The sequence below is a fragment of the Rhinoderma darwinii genome, chromosome 2 (assembly GCF_050947455.1).
Source record: "Rhinoderma darwinii isolate aRhiDar2 chromosome 2, aRhiDar2.hap1, whole genome shotgun sequence".
Taxonomy (NCBI): Eukaryota; Metazoa; Chordata; class Amphibia; order Anura; family Rhinodermatidae; genus Rhinoderma; species Rhinoderma darwinii.
In genome coordinates, this window is record NC_134688.1 from 136,187,601 (window position 1) to 136,210,350 (window position 22,750).

General features: G+C 41.9%; 1 protein-coding gene across 3 annotated transcripts in view; it reads right to left on the reverse strand.

Annotated features, from left to right (window-relative positions):
• Positions 1-22,750, reverse strand: part of DIAPH3 (diaphanous related formin 3) — a 613,925-nt gene that overhangs the window by 94,671 nt on the left and 496,504 nt on the right. The window lies entirely within an intron of this gene.

A 22,750-nucleotide genomic window follows, 5' to 3' on the forward strand; every position in this document is an offset into this window, starting at 1 on the left:
CATTTAATACATTCACTATTTAATTGGATTCATCTGTAAGTGTCGGCAATGTCATTCATTGTGTTAATTTCCAATTTAATTACTTAATTATGACAAAAGGAAGAGCTCACAAGCTAATTCCCCCACAAGTAATTGATTAATTGATTTTGTATTCAGGTGGTTTGCTGGGAGCGGCTAGGTTACTTCCAAGATCATGGATTGTTGTGTTTACTAAAATCTACATAAAGATGGACACATCCAGAGGTCATGCATATTTGCTTTACACATGATCTCTAATGAGTGATATGCAAATATATATTACATGTAAATAATATACAGTATAAATAGTTCTAGTAAAATACAATAGCATAGCAGTCAATTTTTAGAAATAGGGATCTTTTGGGGGAAAAAATACATTAAAACAAAACCTTATTTGAGACGATCAGATTTTGTTCTGTAGTCATTGATTTTAAAGAGCTTCTGCCAGCACCTTTTTTCTGCCCTCGCTAAGGGCAGCATAGGATAGTGGCAGAGATTCTGTTTTCCACATTATTAGGGTATGTTCACACGGCCTATTTACGGACGTAATTCGGGCGTTTTTGCCCCGAATTACGTCCGAAAATAGCGCCTCAATAGCGCTGACAAACATCTGCCCATTGAAAGCAATGGGCAGACGTTTGTCTGTTCACACGAGGCGTAATTTACGCGCCGCTGTCAAATGACGGCGCGTAAATAGACGCCCGCGTCAAAGAAGTGACCTGTCACTTCTTTGGCCGTAATTGGAGCCGTTATTCATTGACTCCAATGAATAGCAGCGCTAATTACGGCAGTAATTGACGCGGCGTTCAAGCGCCTGCACTTGCCGTTACGGCTGAAATTACGGGGATGTTTTCAGACTGAAACATCCCCGTAATTTCAGCCGTTACGGACGCCCTCGTGTGAACATACCCTAAGTGTCATGCGTAGGTGAGGTGTACTTTTTGTAACACTTAGGCCTCGTTCACATCTGCGTTGTGATACCGTTCTGACGTTCCGTCAGAGCTTTCTGTCAGAACGGGACCCTGAACAGACACGAACATGAAACAAACAAACGTTTCCATCATCACTGATTTCAATGGTGACGGATCGGGTGCCCATGGTTTCCATTTGTCTCTGTTGTGCACCGGACCCGTCGTTTTGCCGGAAGCAATAACATAGTCGACCACGCTGCGATCAGTGAGATCAGCAAAAGCATGGTGACAAAATCTGTGTAAGATTATAGAATTTATATGACAAACTTGAGATTTGCAGTAACTTAATTACCGTATTTTTCGGACTATAAGACGCACCCAGGCTTTAGACAACAGAAAATAGGAAAAAATATATTTTACTACTTTTACAAAGAAAAAAACTATTGGTTACAAATAATTTGTTTGGTTTTACCACATTTTTAGAGCCAGGAAACTTTTATATGTTTTCACAGTTTGAGTGGTGTGTGGTGTTATTTTTTGAGGGACGAGATGTAGTTTTTATCAGCACCATTTTTTGGTACACCCGTTTTTTAAAATCACTTTTTATTTCATTCTTTTTAGCGCTATGGTGACCAAAAAACAATGATTCTGGGGTTTTTATATATTTTTTTTCAGCCGTTCACGGTGCGAGTCAAATAAGGCATTTAAGGTGTTAAACGGGCATAATCTAAGTGAACTATGATTCCACCCGTTGCAGTGAGGTGTCGGCTGTGTAACACAGCCGTCACCCGCTGTATATGGAGCGAGCTCACCCCTTGAGCTTGCTCCAGACTTTCCCTTAACTCTTATCACGTACAGTTACGTGATAATGCGTTAAGGGGTTAAACGTTTAATTTTTTTTTACACATTTTATTAGTTCCCCTAGGGAACTTGAAACAGCGATCATTAGATCGCTGGTACAATACATGGATGAGTTACAGAAATAGCGCACCTCGCTGAGCTACGCAGTTTCCGTAACTACCATAGTAGTGAATGGCAGTTCCAGAAGCAGCGTAGCATGCTACGCTGTTTCCGTAACTACCATTTAGTTCTATGGGAGTTACGGAAACAGCGTATCTCAGCGAGCACTCGGCTGTTTCCGTAACTCCCAACCACCTAACCAGGAAGTGGCCGGGAGACAGCGGAGCCGGGTAAGATAGAACGGGTTTGGGGGCCCCGTTCTAGAGATAGTCAATAGAAGGAATGCCTGCAGGCAGACAGAACCATTTTCCTGACCACCCAAAAGTTGATAGAGAGTAAATTTTATTAACAAATTTTATTAAGCTACGTGTAGCACAAAACAGACCACATATAACAGTTTAAAATTATCACTGCCAAGGACCGAAGTTATAGTGAAGGCAACCAGCTGGAGGGGCCAGCAAGGTATTAAACAGTCAGAAATAAATGCCGGCTGACAGTCAGTCAGGAGGCAGCGTGCCACACTTAAAGTAGGGCAATAGATTCGGTTAGGCAGGAATTAAAAACACTTAGAGCCCCCCCGACATGTTTCGCTAACTAGTAGCGTCCTCAGGGGTACACGGGGCTAATGTAGCCCCGTGTACCCCTGAGGACGCTACTAGTTAGCGAAACATGTCGGGGGGGCTCTAAGTGTTTTTAATTCCTGCCTAACCGAATCTATTGCCCTACTTTAAGTGTGGCACGCTGCCTCCTGACTGACTGTCAGCCGGCATTTATTTCTGACTGTTTAATACCTTGCTGGCCCCTCCAGCTGGTTGCCTTCACTATAACTTCGGTCCTTGGCAGTGATAATTTTAAACTGTTATATGTGGTCTGTTTTGTGCTACACGTAGCTTAATAAAATTTGTTAATAAAATTTACTCTCTATCAACTTTTGGGTGGTCAGGAAAATGGTTCTGTCTGCCTGCAGGCATTCCTTCTATTGACTTTATGTAATGTACCTGCTGACTACCCAGGGTCAAAATCTGTTTTTTTGTCTCCGTTCTAGAGATAGGTGCGGGTCCCAGAGGTTGGACCTGCATCTCTCTGACATTTATGACACATCCTGTTGATATGTCAAATTGTCCTTCATGGGAAGACCCCCTAAAAATGCAGCGGTCAATAACTAGTTAAACTGCCAGGAACAAAGCCATCGTTGTTCCTGGCCGTTCGAGCAGCGTGTCCGCTGTAAGATACAGCGGACACCTGCAGTGAATGGAGCGGGCTCAGCACGTGAGCCCACTCCAAACATCATCCCCTCCCCGCTCCATGATGTGCCGCACATAATGGGTCAAGAAGGGGTTAAGTAAGAAGCGGTCAGGGGGCCCGGCGCTGCCGGATCCCTTGACTGCCAACTATAAGAAGCAGGGACTTTTTAGCAAGATTTATTCTTGCTAAAAACTAGGTCTTATAGTATGAAAAATACGGTATATCCTTAGAATAGACCATCAATACAATGCATTCGGAAAATCTTCAGATCCTTTGAATTATTTCCCATTTTGTTATGTTGAGGACTTTTGCTAAAATAAAAAAGTTTTCCCCCATCATTCTACACTCAATATCCCATAATGACAAAGTGAAAACAGAATGTTAGTAATCTTTGCTACTTTATTGAAAAAGAAAAACTAAAATATTGCATTGACATAAGTATTCAGACCCTTTACTCAGTACTTAGTTGAAGCACCTTTGGCAGCGATAACAGCCTCCAGTCTTATTGGGTATGATGCCACTGGATTTGCACACATGGATTTGGGGATTTTCTGCTATTCTTCTCTGCCGACCCTCTCAAGCTCTCTCACGTTGGTTGGGAAAAGTCGGTTAACAGCCATTTTCAGGTATCTCTAGAGATGTTCGACTGGGTCCAAGTCAGGGCTCTGGCTGGGCCACTCCTGCGTTGTCTTGGCTGGCTGCTTAGGGTCATTGTCTTGTTGGAGGATGAACCTTTTGCCCAGTCTGAGGTCCAGAGAACTCTGGATCAGGATTTCATTAAGAATATCTTTGTACTTTACTCCATTCATCCTTCCCTCAACCCTGACTAGTCTCCCTGTCCCAGCCGCTGAAACCCCCCCCCCAGCATGATGCTGTCACCACCATGCTTCACTGTAGGGATGGTACTGGGCAGGTGATTAGCAGTGTGTGAGGCCAAAAAGTAAAATATTGGTTTCATCTGTCCACAGAATCTTGTTTCTCACAGTCTGAGGTGCTTTTTTTTGTAAACTCCAGACAGGCTTTCATGTGTCTTTTACCGAGTAGAGGCTTCTGTCTGGCCACTCTGCCATAAAGCCCAGATTGGTGGAGTGCTGCAGTGTTGGTTTACCTTCTGGAAATTTCTCCATTCTGCACACAGGATCTTTAGAGCTCAGCCAGAGTGACCATTGGGTTCTTGGTCATCTGTCTTACCAAGCTCCTTCTCCCCCATAGTTTGGTGGGCCGGCCAACTCTAAGAAGAGATCTAGTTGTTCCAAACTTCTTACATTTAAGAATTATGGAGGCCACTTGGGAACTTTCAGTGCAGCAGAATTTTTTTCGTACCCCGGATCTGTGCCTCTACACAATTCTGTCTCTGAGCCCTGCAGGCAGTTCTTTCCTCCTCATGGCTTGGTTTTTGCTCTGATTGGCATTGTCAGCTGTGAGACCTTCTATAGACAAGAGTGTCTATTGTAATTACCTGTCTTTAGCCCAGCGATGTCGTTTTCGGGATATTCTTGCTTGAAGTCGCTGTCAGTCCCTTTTTGTTTGTAGCTTTTTGTCTAAGGATCCGGCCACCACTATTTACCTCTAGCGGTGGCCGCGCATGCGCAATGATATCCTCTCCGTCCTTAGGAGAGGATATAATTTTTCTCATGAACGCGCATATCGGCGCATGCGCAGTAGATGCAGGGCAAGGCACCAGTCGTGAGATGTCTGCGGTCCGCTGAAGGTTTGTGAAGTGTGTAGTAGTGCAGCCACTGGACTGTGCAGAAACGGTCAGGTTTTTAAGCAACCAGGGAGCATGCACAGCAGAGAGGGTTTTTCTCTGCTGTTGCTTGGGTGTAAAGCCCGGAATAGGGCCTGGTTTGCTGGAGTGTGAAGGAGAAGGGCGGGCTTCCACTCCATACAAACAGTCCGTGTCTTGGGCTGTCTGATGAGCCTAGGTAGGCTTCACCTGAGACGGCTCTTTAATTGAGGTGTGTACTGTTCACACAGGGCTCCCAGTCTGGGGAAGACAGGCATGCTAGCCTTTGAGAGTCACCAACGTGTAAGGTAAAACTGCCTATGTTTTGAGGTACTGGGCACAAGGCTCAGGGTCTCTTAGTGAGGGACAATTAATGTTTAGTTAGAAGCTGGACGACCTAGGAATTATTTTGTATGTTTTTTTGTTGCAACACTGCTTGCTGTGGTGAAGATAATAAAGCTAGCTGCGGCTGGCATAACCTTTTATTCAATGAGTTGGAGTGAACTTTAGAAGTGTGCCAACCATCTCACCCTGGAGATGGCGATCCTGTGAGCTAAGTGGTCCCCAAGATGTCACAAGTGTTTGTGTGTATGTGTTTTTGTGTATATGTGTGTGTATGTGTTTGTATATGTGTGTGTGTATATGTTTGTGTGTGTTTTTGTGTCTATAAGTGTATGTGTCTATAGGTGTATGTGTGTATATGTGTGTGTGTGTGTATATATGTGTGTGTGTGTGTGTGTGTGTGTATGTGTGTGTGTGTGTGGTTTTTTTTGTGTGTGCGCATGTGTGTATATATATATATATGTAGGTGAGTATAAGTACTTGTATTGTTCACATTGAAAACGTTATTTTTATTTTGTTGCAGATTTTGCTGTACCGATTGGACTACATCTTTGATTCGTTGGACTACTGCGTAGATCTACGTTTTCTCAAAAATTTTAATAAAATGGTTAACGAGGGTTTTGTGGGGGATTACTTATTTCAATAAAAAAAAATTGTGTTTTTTTTAAACTTTATTAGAGCCTAGATAATGGCTGATTGACAGCGTCCATTATTAAGGCGGGGCTTAGTGTTAGCCAGTGCAGAGGCTAGCACTAACCACCCATTATTACCCCGGTACCCACCAACACCAGGGGTGCCGGGAAGAGCTTGGTACGATCCAGCACCCGACCATCTGTTGTGCTGGTCGGTCACTGGGGCGGCCGCAGAATGGTATTATGAGGTATTACCTGGCTCTTCCTGGCACCCCTGGTGGTGGTGGGTAATGGGGTAATAATGGGGGTAAGTGTTCGCATCTGCACCAGATAACACTAAGCCCTGCCTTAGTAATGGCCGTTGTCAATCAGACAGCGGCCATTACTAAAGCGGTAGTAATAAAAGTTTAAAAGAAAAGACAAAGATATAGATAAAATATTTTATTGAAGTAAAGCACCCCAAGGGGGGGGGGAGTGGCTTGCCGCAACGGGGTGAAGAGTGTTGCAGAGAAGGGTTGTGTGCTGTTGAAATTCACGGTCTGTTAGTCTCAACCAGGCTTACCATGCCTGGTTGAGACGAACATTCTCCCGATGCTGCTAGAACTACAGTATCTAGCAATGTCGGGAGCGCGCACACTGCAGAGCAGCTTGATTGACATTGAGCAGCTCACGCCCCTTTTTATAAAAGATAACAAGCACTAGCGGAGTTATCAAGTTTAAAAAAAAAAGGTAGTTGGGGAATTTATTTTTTTATTTTTTTTTTAACAGCAAATGATTTTTCTATTGAATTTCAGCTTAGAATGTCTAAAAAAAAAACCTTTGACTCAACTTGGGAATAACCCTTTAAGGCTTTCACATATGTGCCAGGTTTCCATTGCGACGGAGCTTTCTGTCGGAACGGGACCTTGACTGACGCAAACTAACGTTTTCAGTTTCCATCACCATTGATTTCAATGGTGACGGATACGGTGCTAATGGTTTCTGTTTGTCTCAGTTGTGCAAGGGTTCCGTCGTTTTGAAGGAATCAATATCGTAGTCGACTACAGTATTCATCCCGTAAAAATGACGGAACCCTTGCACAAATGAGACAAACGTAAACCATTAGCACCGGTTCCGTCACCATTGAAATCATTGGTGATGGAAACTGAAACCTGTGGTTTCCGTTTGTCAGTCAGGGCTCCATTCCGACGGAAAGCTCTGACGTTCCTTCGGAACGCAGCACTGGCGCAGATTAGAACGATGCCTAACCCCTTCCCGATGAATACTGATGTCATAGCCGGGTAGGGTAAGTATTGATGGTGCACCTTGGCCCGTTCCATGCAACGCGGTTGTCGGCTGTATGCTACAGCCAACACTTCACTGTGACAAGCAGGATCCCGATCGAGTGCAATCCCGCTCGTTTAACCGTTTAGATGCCGCGATCAATAGACCCCATCGCCCCCCCGGCAAGTGATCGCGTGGTGGCGATAGTTGGCATGGCAGCCAGGGGGCTTAATGAAGGCCCCAGGTCTGCAATCTTTGTACTAGTCAAATAAATTTTTCCATTATATTTGAAAGGTGCAGGAAAATTATGCTCATGACATGGTAGAATAATTAAAAGTTAGAAGTTGTCAGAAATGCATATCACTGCACAGTTTAGAGAAGATATAATTACTTTAAAACGTTAGAAAATAAAAATCTCAAATTTAGAATTAACTTTCTAAAATTGTCTCTTACATGGTGTTTATTCACAGTGAAATCATTTAATAAAGCCATTTACAGGATAACGGTGATGTCACACAGATCCACCTTACATAATAGAGGACATTTTTATCATTGAAAAATGCACATCTTGCAGCCCGAATGGTCTGCTTATGGTACTTTTTGTAATGAATTCTTATTTTGTGCATTGATTATCTGCAGAATATTCTATTTTGAGTCAACCACTGCAAGTAGCCTTCATGTGACCTTCTCATTAAAATATTTCCTCTGTTTGCCAATCTTGTGGGAAAACTAGGTGGTCCTGATAAAAATACTAAACATCAAAAGTGTATTTGATATTGTTAACCTGGTATCGGTTTTAAAATCTGGTTTAAAAAAATAAATTTTGTTAATTGGAATTTGTTTGTCGAAGAAATATAGAAATATAGTTATACAGAAAGTAAGGCGCAAGATGGTGACTGGTCACAGCATGACTTGAGAGGGAAGGCACTAACGATAGAGAAGAAAACAAAGGTAACATAAAAAAGAATGTATGTTAGGGCTTAATTACACGAACGTGTAATACGTCCGTGCAACGTGCGTGATTTTCACACGCTTCGCACGGACCTATGTTAGTCTATGGGGCCGTGCAGACAGCCCGTGATTTTTGTGCAGAGTGAGTCCGCTGCGTAAAACTCACGACATGTCCTATATTTGTGATTTTTTCGCGCATCACGCACACATTGAAGTCAATGGGTGCGTGAAAATCACGCGCACCACACGGAAGCACTTCCATGGGACGCGCGTGATTCGCGCAACAGAGGTAAAAAGTATGAATGAAAACAGAAAAGCACCACGTGCTTTTCTGTTTACAAACATACAGAGTGTCATAATGAAGGCGGCTGCGCGAAAATCACGCAGCCACACATCATATGGTGATGACACACAGAGCTGTTAAATGCCCTTTGCGCACGCAAAATGCCACGTTTTTTGCGCGCGCAAAACGCACACGCTCGTGTAAATTCGGCCTTAGAGTTCGATACTACTGGCCAAACTCAGTGTCTAAGCGGAGACAGAGTTTAGATAATTATTCTACTTAATTATTAACCCCTTCCCGAATGCAGTCATTTCCAGATTTTCAATCTCATTTTTTCGTCCCCACATTCCAAAAGCCATAACTTTTTTATTTTTTTGTCAATATAGTCCTATAAAGGCTTGATTTTAGCGGGACGAGTTGTGGTTTTTCATGGCACCATTTATTGTACCATATAATGTACTAGGAAATTGGAAAAATTTGTGGGGCAGAAAATGAAAAAAAATAATAAGCAATTCCTTCACTGTATTTTGGGCTTAATTTTTTACGGAATTCACCGTGCAATTAAAGCGCTATGTTAAATATATTCTGCGAGTCAATACGATTACGGCGATACCAAATTTATAGTTTTTTTTTCTATATTTTACGAGGAAAAAAACAAACTGAAAAATAAAATTTATTTTGTGTTGTCAAACTCAGAGCCATAACTATTTTTTCCGTGGATTAAGCGGAATGAGGGCATATTTTTTGCGGGATAAGCTGTAGGTTTTAATGGTACCAATTTGGGGTCCATGCGAGGTTTTGATCACTTTTTATTAAATTTTTTGTGGTAGATAAGGTGTCCAAAAAATAGAGATTCTGGCGGTTTAAACTTTCTTTTTTTTTTACAGCGTACACGGTGCGGGTTAAATAATGATATATTGTAATAGTTCAAACTTTTACGGACGCGGCGATACCAATTATGTTTAATATTTATTTTTTTTTACATTAAAAATAAACCTGAATAAATTTTTTTTTTTTTTACTAGTTCCCCTAGGGAACTTGAACCAGTGATCGTTTGATCGCTTGCTCTTTATACTGCAATGCTAATGTATTGTAGTATATCGTCTTTCTGACTGCCAGAGGCAGGGCTTAATAGGAGACCATAGCAACCATCGGCACCCAGGGACCGCATTGTGTGTGTGTGTGTGGGGGGTGACCTGTTAGAGGTGGTCAACCCCTCTAACAATTTAAATGCTGCGGTCATTGACAGCGGCATTTAATGGGTTAAATGAGTGGGATACCGCTCGTTACTGTGAAGTGTCGGCTGTAACATACAGCCAACACCCGCATTGTAAGGAGCGGGCTCAGCCCGTGAGCCTGCTTTATCCTTCCCCTACCCGACTATGATGTAGGTATACGCAAAATGTCAGGAAGGGGTTAAAGTAACTTGGACCATCTTAAGGCCTCATTTACACGAACGTGATATACGTCCGTGAGACTCGCGTGCTTTTCACGCGGGTCGAACAGACCTATACAAGTCTATGGGGGCATGCAGACAGTCCGTGAGTTTTGCTCAGCGCGAGTGCGCTGAAAAAAACTCACGACATGTTCTAAAAATCTGCGTTTTTCGCGCATCACGCACCCATTGAAGTCAATGGGTGCGTGAAAACCACGAAGGTCGCACGGAAGCACTTCCGTGCGAACTGCGTGATTCGCGCAAGAGCTGTCAAACTGAATGTAAACAGAAAAGCACCACGTGCTTTTCTGTTTACAAACATCCGAACGGAGTGTCTTAGAGATGACCGAACCAAACTTCACCGGGTTCGGCCGAACTCGTTTTGACCGAACCCGGCAGGAGACAGTCACTGTCCAGGGTGCTGAAAGAGTTAAACTGTTTCAGCACCCTAGACAGTGACTTCCGATCCCAATATACGTGAACGTGTAAAAAAAAAAAAAAGTTCTGACTTACCGATAACTCCCGGCTTCTTCCTCCAGTCTGGGATGACAATTCAGTCCAAGTGACAGCTGCAGCCAATCACAAGCCAAGCACAGGCTGCAGCGGTCACATGGACTGCCGCGTCATCCAGGGAGGTGGGGCCATGTGTCAAGAGAGGCGCGTCACCAAGGACGCGTCACCAAGGCAACGGCCGGGAAGTTCTCGGTAAGAACGAACCTCTTTTTTTTTAAACAGGTTACTCGATATGGTGATCGGAACTCACTGTCGAGGGTGCTGAAAGAGTTACTGCCCATCAGTTAACTCTTTCAGCACCCTGGACAGTGACTGACGTCGACTAGCCTCATCTCTATGATGGCGGCTGCGCGAAAATCACGCACCCGCGCATCATACACTGATGACACACGGAGCTGTCAAGTGCCTTTTGCGCACGCAAAACGCTGCGTTTTTTTGCGTGCGCAAAACGCACACGCTCGTGTAAATGAGGCCTAAACCTGAGGCCAGGGTTACATGGAGAATTTTTGTAGTGCTACTGATTAAATCTAACTATTGACTTGCTGTACAAATGAATGCATTGAGTGGCATGCAATCTTGTGGACTGCAGCTCTCACTCAAGAGTTAAAAATCAATCAGTAGCACTACAAAGAAACTAGTTTTGTAGCAATTGCCAATTTTCTCCCAGATGATCCTGGAAAGAACGAGTTTTAAATGGGGAGAGGTGAATATGCCTCTGCTTTCCTTGAGAACAAAAGGATTGGGGGCGTTGAAATTTAACATGCCCGATCGTTCTTTCCTCCGACGGATGATAGGCTCCGATCCGGCCGATTAACTCCTTAGATGCATCGATCAACGCGATCGATGCATCGAAGTGTCTTGTAGCCTGTCGGCAACCTGTCGGCAACCACGGGCGCGGGTGTCAGCTGTTTGTCACAGCTGACATCGTGCTCTAACGGCCAGGACCGGAGCTAGGCTCCGATCCGGTCGATTAACCCCTTAGATGCAGCTATCGCTGCAGCTAAGTGATTAGATCACATCCTATGGTTGCTAATGACAACCATCGGCACCCGTGGGTGTTCCGATGGTTGCTATGGCAACCGTAGCCTAACAATCACTTCCTAGTACGGAAGCCTATTATGCCCCGCCAGGAGGCGAAGCCTAATAGGCTTGCTGTCAGTGAATAGCTGACATCTCTAATACACTGCACTATGTAGGTAGTGCAGTGCATTAGAATAGCGATCAGGGCTTCATGCCTTCAAATTCCCTAGTGGGACAAAAGAAAAAGTTAAAACAAGTTAATAAAAAGTTTCATGTTAGAAAAACACTATAACAGCCGTTTTTCCTATAATAAGTCTTTCATTATAGGAAAAAACATAAAATAAAAGTACACATATTTGGTATCCCCGCGTCCGTAACAACCCAAACGATAAAAATATCACGCTATTTTACCCGTACGGTGAACACCGTAATTTTTTTTAATAAAAAACAATTCCAGAATCGCTGTGTTAGTCACTACCCCTCGCAAAACAGAATAAAAAAATGGATCTAAAAGTTGCATGTACCACAAAATTATACCATTAAAAATTGCAGCCCGTCCCGCAAAAAACAAGCCCTCCCACAGCTTTTTTTACGGAAAAATAAAAAAGTTACGGCTCTCAGAATATGGTGACACAGAAAATTAATTATTTGATACAAAAGTGATTTTATCGTGCAGACGCTGCAAAGCGCAAGAGAAACTATATACATCTGGTATCGGCGTAATCGTACCGACCCGCAGAATAACGTAAAATTGTCATTCATAGCGCACGGCGAACGCCGCAAAAAAATAAAATAATAAAAAACATCAGAATTGCAGATTTTTGGTCACCTTGCTGGTCAAAAAAAATGAAATACAAAGTGATCAAAAAAATCGCATGTACCCCAAAATGGTACCAATGAAATCTAAAGATTGTCCCGCAACAAATAAACCCTCACCCAGCTCCGGTGGAGAAAAAATAAAGAAGAAGTTCTGGCTCTCTGAATATGGCGATGAAAAATGTGCAGAGTGTACGAAAGTGGATAAGATCTGGCACCATTTATCAGTGCCACACCGGCCACAGATCTATGAAATATTATTTATTTACCCAATTATTATACCCTCTTATTATACCCTGATGTACTCCGCACAGCTTGCATATGCCCCCACATCATAAACTGAAATACCAGCAAAACCCCAAACAAAACTACCACTAAGCAAAATCTGCACTCCAAAAGCCAAATGGCACTCCCCCCATTCTGAGCCCTGTAGCGTGCCCAAGCAGCAGTTTACGTCCGCATATATGGCATCGCCATACCCGGGAGAACCCGCTTAACAGTTTGAGGTATTTGTCTTCAGTGGCACGAACTAGGCACAACATATTGTGCACTAAAATGGCATATAACTGTGGAAATTTGCAATTTTCACCATCCACTGAGCATTCATTACTAATAGAATAAAAAAACCTGTGTCGTCAAAATGCTCACTACACCCCTTAATAAAATGCCTTGAGGGGTGCAGTTTCCAAAATGGGGGTCACTACTTGGGGGTTTGTTTTACTATTTGACCCCAGAGCCCTGCCATTGTGGGCTAATGCTGCGAAAATCACCAAAATAGGCCTCACATGTGCCTTTCAATCCTAAGCCCTGTCATATATCCAGGCAAATGATAAATGCCTTGAGGGGTGTAGTTTACAAAATGGGGTCACTTCTCAGGGTTTTACACTCTACTCTGGTAGCTAAGAGCACTCGGCAAATGCGACATGGCACCCATACACCAGTCCAGCAAAATCTGTGCTCTAAAAGCCACATGGCACTCCTTCCATTTTGAGCTCTGCCATGTGCCCAAACAGCAGTTTAAGGCCACACATGGGGTATTGCCGTACTCGGGAGAAAGTGGGTAACAAATTATGTGTTGTTTTTTTCTCCTATTACCCCTTGCGGGGAAAAAAATTGGGTGAAAAACTACACATTTTTGGGGAAAAAATAAATTTTTCATTTTCACTGCCTCATTCTAATACAATCTATGAAACACCTTTGGGATCAAACTGCTCAGTACACCCCTAGATGATCATCCTGAGGGGTATAGTTTCCAAAATACAGTCACTTCTCAGGGGTTTCTACTGTACGGGTACCCCAGGGGCTCTGCAAATGCGCCCAAAAAACTATCAACCAAAATCTACATGCCAAGTAGCACTCCTGTCATTCTGAGCCCTGCGGTGTATCCAAGCAGCAGTTTATAACCACATATGGGGTATTGCCGTGCTCGGGAGAAATTGCTTTATAATTGTTGGGGCTCTTTTTCTCCTTTATTCCTTGTGAAAATGAAAACAACTCAACATTTTAGTGGAAAGAATGTAGATTTTAATTTTCACTGCATAATTCAGCAAAAAAACTGTGGGGTCAAAATGCTCACTATACCGCTAGATAAATTCCACGAGGGGTATAGTTTCCCAAATGGGGTCACTTTTGCCGGGTTTGCACTATTTTGGCCCCTCAGTGGCTTTGCAAATGTGACATGGGGCCGCAAACCATTCCAGCAAAACTTGAGCTCCAAAAGTCAAATGGCGCTCCGTACTTTCTAACTTCCGCCATGTGTCCAAACAGCAGTTTATTACCACATATGGGGAATTGCTGTGCTCAGGAGAGTTTGCTTTACAAATATTGGGGTGTTTTTTCTCCTTTATCTATTGTAAAAATGAAAAAACCTGAGCTAAAACTACATTTTATTAGAAAAAATGTAGATTTTCAATTTCACGGCAAAATTCCCATAAATTCAGCAAAAACCGTGTTTTAACTATACCCATAGAAAAATTCCTTGAGGAGTGTAGTTTCCAAAATGGGGTCACTTTTGGGGAGTTTCCACTGTTATGGTCCCTCTAGGGCTTTGCAAACATGACATGGCACCGAAAACCATTCCAGCAAAATCTGCGCTCCAAAATCCAAATGGCCCTCGTTCCCTTCTGAGTGCTGCCGTGGGTCCAAACAGCAGTTTATTACCACATATGGGGTATTGCCGTAATCGGGATACATTGCTTTACAAATGTTAGGGTGCTTTTTCTCCTTTATTCCTTGTAAAAACTAAAACATCGTATGTTTATTCAGAAAAAAAGTAGATTTTCATTTTCACAGACCCGTTCCAATAAATGTAGCAAAAAAACTGTGAGCTAAAAATTCTAACTATACCTCTTGAAAAATTCCTTGAGGGGTCTAGTTTCCAAAATGAGGTTACTTTTGGGGGGTTTCCACTGTTTTGGCACCACAAGACCTCTTCAAACCTGACATGGTGCCTAAAATATATTCTAATAAAATAGAGGCCCCAAAATCCACTAGGTGCTCCTTTGCTTCTGAGGCCGGCGTTTCAGTCCATTACCACACTAGGGCTACATGTGGGATATTTCTAAAAACTGCAGAATCTGGGCAATAAGTATTAAGTTGCGTTTCTCTCGTAAAACCTTCTGTGTTACAGAAAAAACTGTATTACAAATGAATTTCGTAAAAAACAAATAGAAATTTGTAAATGTCACCTCTACATTGCTTTATTTCCTGTGAAATGCCTAAAGGGTTAAAATTATTTCTGAATGCTGTTTTGAATACTTTGGGGGGTGCAGTTTCTTAAAATGGGGTGATTTATGGGGACTTTCTAATATGTAAGGCCCTCAAAGCCACTTCAGAACTGAACTGGTCCCTGAAAAAATAGCCTTTTGAAATTTTCTTGAAAATGGAAGAAATTGCAGCTAAAGTTCTAAGCCTTGTAACGTCCTAGAAAAATAAAAGGACGTTCAAAAAACGATGCAAACATAAAGTAGACATATAGGAAATGTTAACTAGTAAATATTTTGTGTGGTGTTACGATCTGTTTTACAAGCAGATACATTACAATTTAGAAAAATGCAGATTTTTGCAAATTTTCTCTAAATTTGTGTTTTTTTACAAATAAATATTGAATTTAACGACCAAATTTTTTCAATATCATAAAGTACAACATGTCACGAGAAAACAATCTCAGAATCGCTTGGATAGGCAAAAGCATTCTGGAGTTATTATCACAAAGTAACACGTCAGGTTTGCAAAAGTCGGCTGTGTCCACAAGGCCAAAACAGGCTTAGGCTGGGTTCACACGACCTATTTTCAGGCGTAAACGAGGCGTATTATGCCTCGTTTTACGCCTGAAAATAGGGCTACAATACGTCGGCAAACATCTGCCCATTCATTTGAATGCGTTTGCCGACGTATTGTGCAGACGACCTGTAATTTACGCGTCGTCGTTTGACAGCTGTCAAACGACGACGCGTAAATGGACTGCCTCGGCAAAGAAGTGCGGGGCACTTCTTTGCCACGTAATTTGAGCTGTTCTTCATTGAACTCAATGAAGCACAGCTCAAGATTTACGAGCGTCTCAGACGGCTCAAAAAAATGCGAGGAGGAGCATTTACGTGTGAAACGAGGCAGCTGTTAACAGTCTGTCTTTTCACACGTAAATGCCTCTCATCGTGTGAACATACCCTTAGCAGTATACATATCAGCTGCCTGGAACTATATACAAATATATAAGCCGTGTTCATTTAAAGACCCAGACATTTTTTGTTTTTACGTTTTCGTTTTTCACTCCTCGCCTTCCAAGAGCCATAACTTTTTTATTTTTCCATCAAAGTGGTGTGAGGGCTTATTTTTTGCGGTGGAAGTTGTAGTTTCTATTGGCACCATTTAAAGTGCCATAAAATGTACTGGGGAACGGAACGAAAAATTCTTTGTAGGGTGGAATTGGAAAAAAACAATTCCTCCATTGTTTTTTGCGTTTTGTTTATACGGCTATCACTGCGGTAAAAACGACAACTTGAAGAGGCTCTGTCACCACATTATAAGTGTCCTATCTCCTACATAAGGAGATCGGCGCTATAATGTAGGGGACAGCAGTGCTTTTTATTTTATAAAACTATCTGTTTTCACCACTTTATGAGCGATTTTTAGCTTTATGCTAATGAGTTTCTTAATGCCCAAGTGTGCGTGTTTTTACTTTAGATCAAGTGGGCGTTGTACAGAGGAGTGTATGACGCTGACCAATCAGCGTCATACACTTCTCTCCATTCATTTACACTGCACTAGCAATATAGTTATACGTCCTGGCTGGTAGTGATGTATATTCATTATCAGGACACTGCAGTAATGTTAGTGTTTGTGTATGTGGCTGCACATAGCGATATAACTATATCGCTAGTGCAGTGTAAATGAATGGAGAGAAGTGCATGACGCTGATTGGTCAGCGTCATACACTCCTCTGTACAACGCCCACTTGGTCTAAAGTAAAAACACGCCCACTTGGGCATTAAGAAACTCATTAGCATAAAGCTAAAAATCGCTCATAAAGTGGTTTAAAATAGATCGTTTTTCTAAATAAGAAGCATTACGGTCACCTACATTATAGCGCCGATCTCCTTATATAGGAGATAGGGCACTTATAATGTGGTGACAGAGCCTCTTTAACTTTATTCTGCGTCTCAATACGATTACAGTGATGCCAAATTTATATAGTTTTCTTTTATATTTTACTACTTTTACATAGAAAAAACTTTGTTAAAAAAAATATATATATTGTTTTGTTTCACCCCAAAGCCAAAAACATTTCTTGTGCTTTAAAATTATTTATTTTTACGCCGTTGACCGTGAAAGTTAAAAAATAATTTTAATATTTCAGACTTTTATAGAAATAGAGATTCCAATTTTGTTTATTTTTTACATTGTGCTTGGGGAAAAAGAGGAAAAGGTTTTGTTTTTGTAACTTTTAATATTTTTTCAAACTGATGAAAGGCATTGGGCTGCCATGACAACCACCGACACCCCTCAATCGCGTTATGGGGGGACCGTCGTGCTGTCGGAGGAGGCCATCCCCCTCCTAACGGTTTTAATGCCGTAGTTGCACTTAACTAAACGGCCAACACAGCACCATCTCTGTTCCTGGTCGTTAGAGCCGCATGTCAGCTGTGATACTTGCAGTGTATTTAGCGGGCTCAGCGCATGATGCCGTTCCAAACTTCACCCCCCCATCTCCATGACGTGCCGGCACATCATGGCTCAGGAAAGCGTTAAAGAGGTGTACATATCTCAAACCGCATAGAACTGTATATAAGCCACACTCCGTAAAGAGGTGCATATACAGTAGTGTTCAATAAAATAGCAGTCCAACATCATTAACCCTTTCATGACCAAGAGTCATTGATGCCCGTGTCCAGGTCAAATTTTAAATTTTTCATATGCCCTTCTTTAAACGATAATATCTTTGCAACTGCTATGAATATCACAACTATTTTTACTTTGTTTTTTTACAAGACTTATGAGGATTTCATTTTTTAGAATAGTTTATTAATTCTGTGTTTTCAATTTTTATTATGAGCAGACGAATCACAAAATGTGAAAAAAAAAAAAACTTTTTTGTATTTTTTTTTTATAGCTCTGTAACAATTAGTCGTCTTCTCTCTCCATCACCCTGGATCGCTGTGATGGGATAGGGCTATATACACACACGACAGTGAAAAATATGGCAGTCAACAACGGATCAACGGTCAGCTTTTTATCAATGTGTCTCAAAATTTGAATCCATTCCTCGGCAGTCTGACCGTTTTTAACCGCAACTTGCCATCCGTTTTTCATGGATGTTAAAAAAAAATGGATGAATTTTAATCGTTAGGGGATTTTTGTCCCAACCCCCTGAAAACACCACAGTGCCCATGTAGATAGTGACAATACCACTGTAGATAGTGCCCCAAGGTCCACATAGATAGTTGTTTTTGCAAGCCTGATTAAGACCTAGGTCGAAATGCGTAGCACCTTATTTTTAACAGTGTTTGTCAAATTATATGTTCTTTCTGAATAAATAAGAAAAAATGTATCTCCTACTATCGTGATTGTGCATACATCAGCTAATGGGGCGCCCCACACAGGAGCTTTTTTCTTTACTTTATCCTGCACTCGTTGGACGCTGGGAGGATCCTTTTCTCCAGGGAACAGACACCCAGAGTCAGCTCCGGAGGCCAGCAAACCACGCTGAAGAGAGGTCCATAACGACCCGATATGCCAAAAAGTCGAGTTGTGAGATATATATAATAAATAACGCTATAAATTTGTTATTATGGTAGCGACGATACCGAATGTGTATATTTTATGTATTGAGACTTATTTTAATGTTTTTGTAAAAAATGTGTGTATTTTTTTTTTACTTTAATGTATTGGCATATATCTATATGCCAGTACATTAGCCTGTGTACTGATAGTAGACAGGCAGTTGTTAGGACATATCTAAATATGCCCTTACAGGAAATATGGTAAGACAGCCCTGGGGTCCTTCAATGGACCCTGGGCTGTCTGCCCATATATGGTATGTCTCTCGATCGCATCACAGGGATTCCCTGTGACGCGATCCAAAGGACATCCCCCTTCTCATTTACCCCTTGAATGCTGCGGTTAGCTTTGCAAAAAAAAAAAAGCCCTCATACAACTGCATCGGTGGAAAAGTAAAAACGTTATGGCTCGTCAAATATGGAGGCACAAAAACAAATAGTTTTGAAAAAGGTGTTTTTACTGTGTAAAAGTAGTAAAATATACAAAATCTATATAAATTTTGTATAGTTGCAATCATACAACCCGCTGAATAAAGTTAGTGTTATTTATACCACGCGGTAAACTACGTAAAGTTAGGACGCAAAAAAAGTGGCAAAATTGCTGGTTTTTTTCTATTCCCGCCTCAAAATAAGTTATTAAAAGTTAATCAATAAATATGTACCCCAAAATGGTGCTAATAAAAAAATACAACTTGTCCCGCAAAAAACAAGAGCTTATACAGCTATGTCGACGTAAAAATAAAAAAAAGTTATAGCTCTTGGAATGAGACGATGGAAAAACTTAAAAAATAGCTGTCAATGCCTAAAATAGGCTGGTCACTAAAGGGTTAAATCTCTGGCAAACAACAACACTCCAGGCCCAGATTGGTATTCAGTTGAATTTTTCAAAATATTGGGAGAGGATGTTGAAACAAATGGGAAACAATGCTTATTGGACGTATATAACAATATTTATTTTAGAAATAGAGAATTAAATCTGCCAATTTGGCATACATAAAGGTTATACATCTTCATATAAACCAATATCTCTAATTAATTGTGATATTAAGATCTTGACAAAAATACTGTCTACTCGCCTGGCAAAGCATATGCCAGAGATGATTCAAGGTTATTAGCCAGGTTTCATCAGGAACGCTACGGAGTAAGAAATGTCCAAAAGTTAGTAGCGGTTCTGGATTGGGCCACAGGCTGACAAAAAAGCTGCCATTATATCTTGGAACGCTAAGAAAGCGTTTGACAATATGACCTGGCCCTGGCTCAATCTAGCACTACAAGAATTTAAAGTCGAGGGTGTATTATAGAAATTCATTCAGCTCGTGTATAAAGCTCCCTGTGACCAGATCTGCACCCCTAGTCAAGCATCAGATAAGTTTGAGTTTTTTTTTAAAAAGGTACAGGACAAGGATGCCCGCTCTCACCATTCTTGTTCAATCTTTTAATTGAGCCTTTAGCCAGATATCTTTTAAAGCTTCAAAATTATAATTGAATAAAAATTGGAGACAAACGCAAAGTAACTATGTTTGTAGACTATTTATTGTTATTTGTGGGCAATTTAGGGAAAGATATTTATGGGATTATGAGAGTTCTGACAAAAATAAATATGAATAAATCAGAGGTTCTGTTGCTCGACCCAGGTTGGAATAGGGACATTGGTCTCAGAGTCCCTAGATCCAAAATTTCCTATGTGGGAATAATTATTGAAGGAAACCCATTTAAGATATATCATGATAATTTCTCTAAGTTTATTGAGAAGATAAAAAAAGAATTTAAAGAGGCTCTGTCACCAGATTATCAAACCCCTATCTCCTATTGCATGTGATCGGCGCTGCAATGTAGATAACAGTAACGTTGTTTTTTTTTAAAACAATCATTTTTGGCTAAGTTATGAGCAATTTTATATTTATGCAAATGAGCCGTTCTAATGGACAACTGGGAGTGTTTTCTCTTATTTCCAACTGGGCGTGTATTGTGTTTTTAGCAACTGGGCGTGTTTATTTCTTTCACTGCACAATCACACTGTGCTGTGGATCATGCTGGGCTGGAACAATGAGAAGTGCAGGACGCTGATTAGTCACTGATTGGTCAGCGTCATACACTCCTCTGTACAACGCCCAGTTGGTCAAAAGTAAAAACATGCCCAGTTGTCCATTGAGAAACTAGCTCATAACTTGCTCAAAAATGATCGTTTTTCAAAATAAAAACCACTGCTGTTATCTACATTACAGCGCCGATCAGATTATGTAGGAGATAGGGCATTTATAATCTGGTGACAGAGCCTATTTAAACAATGGATGGATCTTTCACTCTCTCTGGCTGGGAGGATTAATATTATTAAACGAAAAGATATTAGATCAACTCAAACATTTTCTAGGTTTATCTGGGCTAGGAAAAAGCCCAAAATGTCAATAAAAAGTGTTACAAAATGTGTTTTTGCTCAACTCTTCCCTGCTGGCAACATCATTTTTGACCCTGGTTGGATTAAGTGTTCACTTCAAAGTCAGCTCTGCTACATTACCTGTTTTGCCTCAGCTATACTATGTATTACATAACCACACCCTGCGCAGCTAAAATGTCATTAACCCCTCCTGTGCTTTGCAACTTCTTGCTGTTCTATTGGATGTTGCTTATAAGCGCTGACATTTAAACCCTGTGTCTAATCGGCCTTGGCTTGAGGATCGCGTATTGTTCCTGAATGTGACCTGTTCAGTCTGGAGGATCCGTCCTCTTGCCTTTATGTTCCTAGTACCTGTGCTTGATCTCCTGCTCTGCTGCGATCGTGCTCTTGTCCTGCTACTTGTGACCTAGGGCTGGGCAGGTAATCGGAAAAAAATAAAAAATAAATAAGAAATGTCAACGTGGGTAATCTTGCGCATTTCGTTATTTTTCCCCGGTTTCAACTGTATCTGCATTTTCAAGACACCGAAATAGCTGAATCCAATGGTAGAGAAGGGGTTGTTAGATCCCTGCTGTACCATTTACTATTTAACACTGGCAGCTCGCGGCTTGGCGCAGACAGGCGCGATGAAGTCACAACCCTCCTTCCTGTCTGTAGGGAGACGCTCACAGCTCGGCGCAGACAGGCGCTATGATGTCACTGCCTCACACCTGTCTGTACCGAGCTGTGAGCGACTTGGTGCAGACCGGCGCGATAACGTCACTGCCTTGCGCCTGTCTGTACTGAGCTGTGAGCGGCTTGGTACAGATAGGCACGATGACATCGCTGCCTCGCACCTGTCTGACAGGCAGGAGGCAGTGATGTTGTCACGCTTGTCTGCACTGAGCTACACAGACCAGAGAAGCTAATGGAACTCCTCCATTCATCGTTGCAACGGGATTACTTCAGTATGTATTTTATTGGGGCCGTGTGGGGGCAGCTGTGGGGCAATATGCTGTGTGGGGCAGCTATGGCCCATAATACTGCGTGGGGGCAGCTATGAAGGGCATTATACTGTGTGGAGGACAGTTGTATGGGCATTATACTGTGTGTGGCAACTATGGGGGCATTTTAATGTGTGTGGCAGCTATGGCGGCATTATACTGTGTGCGGGGCAGCTACGGGGGCATTATACTGTGGGGGGGCATCATACTGTGTGGGGGGCTACTATAGGGTATTTTACTCTGTCGGGGCAGTGTCAGGGGGTATAATAAATACAGTAGTAAACAGCAGGCTCAGGAGATATATATTCAATGGCGTAGCATGCAAATAAGGGGCGTGACATTAAAAATGGGGTGTGGCCTTCATAATTATTAAATAATTGTAATTGAGGTTACAATTAATTGTGATTTATCTTAAGGTGATAATCGCCCAGCCCTAAGGTGACTCGTAACAGTCTATGCCAAGGCCTCAATCCTGTGATGTGACACAACCTGTTCCTGGAAGGGGCTTCTGATATCTCCTCGTCCCGGCTGGCAACTCCTGCTTCCTGGCATCTCCTGGTTCTAAGTCTAGTGCCTATGCCTGGCTGCTGCTCTGGTTGTCTTCTGGTTCCGTCCAAAGCCTGCTCATTGTACCAACTGAGGTAAGCTTCACCTCTGCCACTCCGTTGTTTGCCACGTCTTCTTTTTGTTTATGGACCATTAGGTTACCCCATTACCTGTTTCTGCGTCCTTGAACTGTTGTCATTACTGCTTTCGGCTGCTAACTGGTTGCAGTCCAAGGATACACTACCCAAGTTAATAAATTACATTGCTTTATGGTGTAGTCTGCTTATCTGTTCCTGTATCCTGTCCGCTCCAAAGAGGATGTACAATTTTTATTAACAAGCAGGGATGTCCCTGCCAAATAGAAGACTTGAGAACCTGGCTTGTTTATGTAGTTATATACGATTGTATTCACAGGGGGACTAAATACACTAATATT